Below are 8816 nucleotides of genomic sequence, written 5' to 3' on the forward strand. Positions count from 1 at the left end.
TTGTGTGATGGAATGGAATTGGTTGATTTTATTTTTTTTAATTCCTAATAGGTTAGTAGTAGCGTGGGAAAAAACTGTGCACTACTAGTATTTAGGATACTAGTAGCGCTGGTATTGTAGGCACGCTACTACTACTTCATTAGTAGTAGTGTGTGTCGGGTTTCGTAGTAATTTCAAAAAATTTCCTACGCACACGCAAGATCATGGTGATGCATAGCAACGAGAGGGGGAGAGTGTGATCTGCGTACCCTTGTAGATCGACAACGGAAGCGTTTGGTTGATGTAGTCGTTCATCTTCACGGCCCGACCGATCAAGCACCAAATCTACGGCACCTCCGAGTTCTAGCACACGTTCAGCTCGATGACGATCCCCGGACTTCGATCCAGCAAAGTGTCGGGGAAGAGTTCCGTCAGCACGACGGCGTGGTGACGATCTTGATGTACTACTATCGCAGGGCTTCGCCTAAGCACCGCTACAATATTATCGAGGACTATGGTGGAAGGGGGCACCGCACACGGCTAAGAATATGATCACGTGGATCAACTTGTGTCTCTAGGGGGTGCCCCTGCCTCCGTATATAAAGGTTCAAGGGAGGGGGGCTGGTCGGCCAGGAGAGGCGAGCCAGGAGGAGTCCTACTCCCTCTGGGAGTAGGACTCCCCCCTTTCCTAGTTGGAATAGGATTCGTGGAGGGGGGTGGGGGGAAAGAGGAGAGAGAGGAGGAAGGGGGCCGGCCCCCTCTCCTTGTCCAATTCGGACCAAGGGGGGAGGGGCGTGCAGCCCATCTCTGGCCACCTCTCCTCTCTTCCACTAAGGCCCACTAAGGCCCATATACCTCCCGGGGGGTTCCGATAACCTCCCGGTACTCCGGTAAAATCCCGATTTCACCCGGAACACTTCCGATATCCAAACATAGGCTTCCAATATATCAATCTTCATGTCTCGACCATTTCGAGACTCCTCGTCATGTCCGTGATCACATCCGGGACTCCGAGCAACCTTCGGTACATCAAAATGCATAAACTCATAATATAACTGTCATCGTAACCTTCAGCGTGCGGACCCTACGGGTTCGAGAACAATGTAGACATGACCGAGACACGTCTCCGGTCAATAACCAATAGGAGAACCTGGATGCTCATATTGGCTCCTACATATTCTACGAAGATTTTTTATCGGTCAGACCGCATAACAACATACGTTGTTCCCTTGGTCATCGGTATGTTACTTGCCCGAGATTCGATCGTCGGTATCCCATACCTAGTTCAATCTCGTTACCGGCAAGTCTCTTTACTCGTTCTGTAATACATCATCCCTCAACTAACTCATTAGTTGCAATGCTTGCAAGGCTTAAGTGATGTGCATTACCGAGAGGGCCCAGAGATACCTCTCCGACAATCGGAGTGACAAATCCTAATCTCGAAATACGCCAACCCAACATGTACCTTTGGAGACACCTGTAGAGCTCCTTTATAATAACCCAGTTACGTTGTGACGTTTGGTAGCACACAAAGTGTTCCTCTGGCAAACAGGAGTTGCATAATCTCATAGTCATAGGAACATGTATAAGTCATGAAGAAAGCAATAGAAACATACTAAACGATCGGGTGCTAAGCTAATGGAATGGGTCATGTCAATCAGATCATTCAACTAATGATGTGATCCCATTAATCAAATAACAACTCTTTGTCCATGTTAGGAAACATAACCATCTTTGATTAACGAGCTAGTCAAGTAGAGGCATACTAGTGACACTCTGTTTGTCTATGTATTCACACATGTATTATGTTTCCGGTTAATACAATTCTAGCATGAACAATAAACTTTTATCATGATATAAGGAAATAAATAATAACTTTATTATTGCCTCTAGGGCATATTTCCTTCAGTGCGAGTCTGTAATAGCAGTAGCGTGGGTGGCACACGCTACTACTAACAAAGTTAGTAGTAGCGCGGGTTTCTCCCACGCTACTGCTAACTATTAGCTGTAGCGCTTTATTAGTAGCGCCGGTCCCCGCGCTGCTGATACACCTAAAACCCGCGCTGCTGCTAGCCTTTTCCCTAGTAGTGTATGCGTCTTCGGTAATGGCAATTTTCTTTGCTTTTCGCCATTTGCGATAGCTCGTGACTTGTTGTCATTCACTATAGCGGTGGTTCGAACAATGCAACTGCCGAGTTCCTGAACTTGTTGGACACCAACGTCGTTGACATCGACCAAGCCCCGTTCGCCGCATTTTATTACAATGAAACGGAGGGCAGCATGAATGATCATGGTGGTGAGGAAGAAGTAGAGGAGATCGATGAGGGGGTGTATGAGCAATCACAAACAAAAATAGGGAAAAGCCAGAGATCGAAGAACTACACGATCTTGGAAGATCAAATCTGATCAAGGCATGGAGTGCGGTGTCGCTTGATGCATGCACGGGTACTTCTCAAACCGCCAACAGGTATTGGCAAAGGATCCAAGATCAATACTTCCGCATGATGGCAAAGAATCCCAATAGGACTCCACGCACCTTTCGGTCGCTTCAAGGGCGTTGGGATGTGATCAAGCCTATTTGTAGCTGTTTGGCAGCTTGCTTGGAGCAAGTACGCAATGCACCTCCAAGTGGAACCGCGGAATCCAACTATGTGAGTTCGTTTTGACTTTGTTCAAGTTGTGCACATCATATTGCATCATTTGAATTTGTTCAAATTATGTAGGACAAAATTGCCCAACATAGGTACAAAGACATGGAAGCTTCGGAAGGCAAATTCTTCAAACTAGAGCATTGTTGGGACTTGCTCAAAGAGTGCGAGAAGTGGAAGTTGATCGACAAAAAATCCCCACTGAAAAGAGATTAACTTACAAACATGGATGAAGATGAGGATGATGATGGCCCAAGAAATTTGAACAAGCCCGATGGCGACAAGAAGGCTAAGGAGAAGATGAAGAGAGAGCATGAAGCATCGAGCTTGAGAGAGAAGATTGATGTCATGGTGCAATCAATGAGTTGATGTTGTTGAAGTCGTTGGAGATCAAGAAAGAGTTGGCCAAGAAGAAGGTAAGGGAGAAGCAAGAAAAATGGCAATTGCTCAAGGAAGAGGGGCTGCGCAAAGAGGCCGTTGAGGAGAGAAGAGCACATGCCGCTGAAAACAAAGTCATGTCCAAGTTGCTCGCCAAAGAGAACAAGATCATGACAATGAACCGCAATGACATGGACGACCTCACCAAAGAATGGCATGACATGGCAAGAAGAGAAATCTTGAAGAGGAGAATGGTTGCATCGGCCAGTGCGTGTTACAGTGTCGGATATGTTTTCTCTACTCCATATGGTACCAATGTCGATGATTTCGGTGCGGGAGTTGGAACAAGCGTCGGAGGTGGATTCGACGGTTCCGATGAACTCCATGGACTCGATGGCGTGGAGTGAAGATCGACCAAGATGATGCCGGACGTGGTCATCACTTTTGCAAGACCCTCTTTTACGTTTGTCCTACAAAACTTAAGCTTTTATTTGCGCGTGAACTGTGTTCTATTGTTTGAATTTAAACTTATTTGTCGGGACCGATATCAAATTCGATAATTAGGTGTCTTCGGTTTGCGGGTTGACATGGCGGTGCCCGAGCAAACCCCACGTAGCCAACCCGTAAAAAAGTATATTCGCCGAATATCCTTTTTTACGGGTCCATTTTACGAGGTCTGAGTCTGGCCTCGCCCGCGCCGGCCTGCATATACACTTTGCCGCAAACTGCAAAAGACTTTTGCGGGATGAGATTTTACGGGGTGTGCTAGAGATGCTCTTAGGGCAGGCGCTAGGATTCAAGTCCTGGTCGTTCGATCGGAGGATTTTGGCTGGCGTCGATGCCTTTCTAGCCATCGGGCGCTTCCTTTTTTTTTCTCCTGTATGAGCCTATTTTAACGAGCGCTGTCCATTTTTTCCCACACGAAAAATAATTAGATTAGCGCTCGAGTAGGCGCTCCTCCGTTGGGGAAACAAATTCCTACACCGACGTAAGTTTTATAATTAATTATTTTTATTGTCTAAGCACCTGATTAAGCGCTTTTGCATTGTAGATGCCCTTATCCATCTATTGGTGCTTTGTGGTCTTGACATGCATATTTTCATGAAATTGACTATATTTATACGTATTATAAAAAATAATCTTTGTTGAACCACACTAAAATAAAAGTAGTGAGCATCTCTAACACCGGCCCTCAAACCGCCGCAATCGTCCGGACCACGCGGTTCAGATGTGTTTTGCCATCAAACTCGGTCCTGCATCGACCCGCGGGCCGGTCAGGACATGCTTTTCTTGCGAACTTGAGAGAAAGTGTGCGCGTGTGTCTCTGTGTGTGTGGGGGGGGGGGGGAGGGGGGGGGGTACGGCACGTCCACGTTTGGCAACCGTGACCCACAAAAATCCATGCTCCCTCGCTCGTGTGATTTCCCGCCCAACGCCACCTGCCCGCACTCATGCCGTTGTAGAACGGCCGCTCTGCATTGACGCCGGTCCAGAGTGGACACGACCTCTCACTGCTCGCATTGAAGTGGCGCACTGGCCAAGAGAACGCCATCCGCTGCATGCCCGGCTAAACATGCCTCCTCGCGACATTCAAATGGCTACAGACTGCCCGCCTACCTCCATTATATCCGTGCGTGTGCCGAGAAACCTACTCTGGCCACACATCCGCTTTCGAACCGGTCGACATTAAACACAATGTCGGTTGGCTCCTCACGTCCGCCCACTATTTAAAAGATGCTAGACGTCGCGCAAGAAATCACACCACATCTCAACTCCCTCTTTCCTCCTTGCACCATATTATCTACACTCTCCATGGCATCCGACGAGCAGGAAGAGGAGTTTACCGGCATAAAAGCCGGTTGGGTGGTCGCCGAGCCCGCCGGATATGAGACATGCAACTCACTGCTCCACCTCCCTCACCGCCCCAGGCCGCTGCAGGCTGGCGCATAGAAGAGCAAGTGGCCGCTCCAAGCTGACATGTGCTTGAGCAACTCGCGGCTCCAATCCAGCTCGCGGAGGAGTTACGAGTTGCTCTAGGCTAGCACGCGGGGGAGCACGGTGGCATAGGCACCATGGCTGCCGTGGACGAGGTTGTGGCATACCGCTCCTCCCGTGCCGGCTTCACGAAGATCGATGAGGCGGCAACCCGCATGTCCGCGTCTGCCGTCAACATCGAGGAAAAGTAGAACATGAAAGGCCGCCACCTCTTGGATCCCGAGAAGGCCACCGCGGCGGCGCCACCAACGTGCACATCCGGTGTCTTGCCCGCTTCATAGGCCACCGTCGTCCCCCGCCCCAAAACCAACCCTGATTCGTGCTTCACGAAAGCGGAGGGCGTCCTTCCCCTCCGGCTGAAGCATATCCCTCTGGTGCCACTCTGATGAGCAACACAGCCAGACATGCAAAAATGGAGGCTACTATTTTCCCTTTACAATGAAGCGTATACCTTCGGGGGCATACGACAGTCCGATGAGTGGGCTGCCGGACATGGAAAAAACAATGGAGATCCGGCGCAGCCGGCCGTATACTAGTTTAGCGTATCCATGTCGTGAGAATGAAGATTCGCCGCCACCTAGAGTAGTTTTACCTTAATCCGGTAGAGTTTTTAGTTAAATATGTTCAAAATGTAAATGTTCTCGTCTGATTTGTATGAATATCATCCGATTTAAAGGAAGTTCGACCGGTTTGTTTAAACAATTATTGAAATGTACGTGGATACCGTTATTTTTTTTACAAAAATATATAGATAGCGTTGGATGGTCGACTCCCACATCCCGTTTCTTGGACTGGTCACTAGCCCGCGGACGGATGTAGTGTCCATTTTACGGGTGAGCACTGGAGATGCCCTTAGAGCAACTGTAGCAGACCCGACATTCGACCGGCCCGCAAAACGCGTTTGCAGTTTGCGAAAAAACGCCTTTGCGGGCCGGCGCAGACGGCCGCAGTTGCAGACCCCGCATAACGGACCCGTAAAAAAAGGATATTCGCGGCCCATCGCTGCGGGAGATGCTCCCCGACTACTCCATCGCTTGGCGCAGCCACCGCTGGCCAGAAAAGCCAAATCCGGCGGCCAGCGATGAAGGGCCGCAGATCCGCAAATCCGACGGCTCGCCGTCGCAAGGGGGGGAGGGGAGGCCTCGTGCGTGTGGCGGCCTTTCGGCGAGCTCCTGCCGGCTGCTTTTGCCGGAATCTTGGGCGGCGGCGCGAGGGGGGGGGAGAGGAGGTGGTTGATGGGGAAAGCGTGGGCTGAAATGTACCCCACCAACCGCTTCCGCTTATATGCAGGGCACCGCAGCGGCGAGAGGGAAAACCGCGTATTCGCGAGTTGGGGCTGAGATTTTACCGCGCCCTTCAAATTTTTTTGCGGGCTAGGACAGGATGCGGGGTCTAATTGGGCAGGTTTTTCCGTCCCGACCCGTATTTTGGTGGTTATTTTGTGGATCGGGACGCTATGCGGGGTCTCTTAGAGTTGCTCTTAGTGTCCGTGGGTATGGATCCATCAGGAAGGCTTTCAGGTTGAAAACTATATACTTCTCTCAAAGAAAACATGTCTATTTCACGCGTGCTGCAACTACTTTATGACCGTGCTGAGAGGATAAATATCGATCGATCATTGTCTCGTCGTGCATGTTGCTTTCGCTTCATCTCTTTATCTTGCTACACGATATGCCTGTGCCTTGCTGATAGAGTGATAGTGCTAGCCCAAGTAGCAACCTGCAACACACACCGAGAAAAAGTTGCTAGCCACATAACACAGGTACCAACGGTCCAACGCACACGCATAACCGATTGTTTTCTTCTCCAATTTAAAATCACACTGAGCATATCCTTGAGACCTTGATTGTTTTCTTCTCCAAATTAAATCACACTGAATTCATTGGTGATCTGTGAACCAACCAAACGAGAAGAAAGAAGGCAAGAATCCTTGCTTAATTTGTCCTGTTTGCTTCAGAAACAAATCATGACGACATGCTTGACTTGTTTATCCATTTTTATGCTTCTTTCTCTACAATATCCAATCACAATAAATTGTTCGTTACTTGCATTCAAAGAAAGATAATCAATTCACGAGAAACTCGACATAGTACTTGATAAAATCTTCATCAGTTTCTCTCAAGTCCAAGTAATTAAAATCTTGATCAGTTTCTCTTAAGACGTGTCATGTGTACAGTGTATATATCTATCTACTTAGAGTAGAGCTTAATCAATCAAGCTAGCAGAGGAGGAGCAGAAGAGTGACGGTGACAAGTAAGAGCAGGATGGCCATATGCGTCGTCGTCTTCCCGGGCGACCTGGTGGTGGCCACCGCCGGGGCGGCTGAGGAGGTGTCGGGCTCGGAGAGGGAGCTGAGGCTGAAGCGCGGGTTGGAGCCGTAGAGCGCCTGCACGCCGCGGACGTCGTCCAGGGTGAGCTCCGCCTTCCGGGTGCGCGGCTTCAGGCTCGGGAACATGACGGCGTCCGGCACGGACGAGTGCGCCGGGCCCAGCACGTGGCCAATCTCGTGCGTGGCCACCGACTCCAGGTCCACGGCGCCAGAGTCTGCGCCGTGGACGTCATCGCGGAGGACGGCCCAACGCTCGGCGGCGTCGAGGTGGAGCTGGCCGCTGGGCGGGGAGAAGGCGTGGCCCAGCACGCCGAGCGGGCCGTCGAAGGGCTCGCCGTCGCCGTGGTCGCCCGCGAGGAAGCCCACGCGCACGTCCGCCGTGTTGTAGTCGCGCGTCTCGCGGAACCGCACCGGGATGACGCGCGCCCAGCGCGCGAACGCGCGGCGGAAGGCGGCGCGTACGGCCCCGCGCGGGAGCGGGAGGGGCTGGTAGGGCGGGTCGGAGAGCACGGCGTAGGTGAGCAGGAAGTGGCCCGGCGCGCGCGCCCAGCGTGGCTGGCCGGCGAAGAAGGCGAAGCGGGCGGTGGCGTTCGTCTGGGGGTCCGGGACGCCGCAGCGCGGGGTGGCGAGGAGGTCGAGCGTGCGGGCGTCGAGGCGGCCGGTGACGGGGAGGCCGAGGGTGGACTGGTAGAGGCTCACCACGAGCTGCCCGTCGGTGTCGTCAGGCGTGGACGCGTAGCCGAAGCGCGCCAGGTAGCGCCTGAGGCCGTCGGTGACGTTGCCGTCGCGTGCCTGGAGCGTGTCCGCGAGCGAGGAGGAGGGGTTGGCGTCGCCGTGGAGAAGAAGATGCCGGGAGCAGCAGCTGCAGCATGGTGGAAGCAGGAGGAGGAGGTGCAAGAAGAAGAGGAGGAGGAAGGGGAGAGAAGAGGAGGTGGACATGGGCGCGCGCGCATATGGACTCGTGTACTTGGGAAACAGGGGAGGTGCAAGAAGAAGAAAGAATGTTGAGGGGCTCGTGTACTTTATGTTAGACTATATATTGTATAGAGCTTCTGTACGTAACCGTATATTGTATCTGTGTATAAGTTGTATCTCTCTATATATAAAGAGCCATGTAACCGTATATTGTATTTGTGTATACAATATGAGTATAGTCTAACAGTGTAGGTCGGGCCACAGTGACGACACATTGTTGTCTCTGTCTTAATTTGGTGCTCAGCTCTTGCCTGGAAAAAGGAGAAGAAGAAAATGGAGCGTTGTTTGGAACTTGATCCGTGTCATGTCGCTCGGAGACACGGAGCTTTCAGCTCCAATTCGTCGCCACCTCTGTAGTGGAGTAGTATGTTCCTGCTCCCATCTTCATTTCTTTTTCTTTCTGATGAAGCTGAGGGATGGATCGTCTCTTTGGAGTACGGACTGCACTCACGCTGCTGCTGATTTTATGGGGATTGTGTTTGTGTTGTGTTGTTGGTGGCGCCACGAATAAGC

At 51.2% G+C, this 8816-nt stretch overlaps 1 pseudogene; it reads right to left on the reverse strand.

Annotated features, from left to right (window-relative positions):
* Positions 1–7128: 7128 nt before the first annotated feature.
* LOC147987332 (metalloendoproteinase 1-MMP pseudogene) lies at positions 7129–8554 on the reverse strand (annotated as a pseudogene).
* Between the last annotated feature and the right edge of the window lie 262 nt (positions 8555–8816).

Source organism: Triticum urartu, chromosome 2A (assembly GCF_056163025.1).
Source record: "Triticum urartu cultivar PI428250 chromosome 2A, HENAU_Tu73, whole genome shotgun sequence".
Taxonomy (NCBI): domain Eukaryota; kingdom Viridiplantae; phylum Streptophyta; class Magnoliopsida; order Poales; family Poaceae; genus Triticum; species Triticum urartu.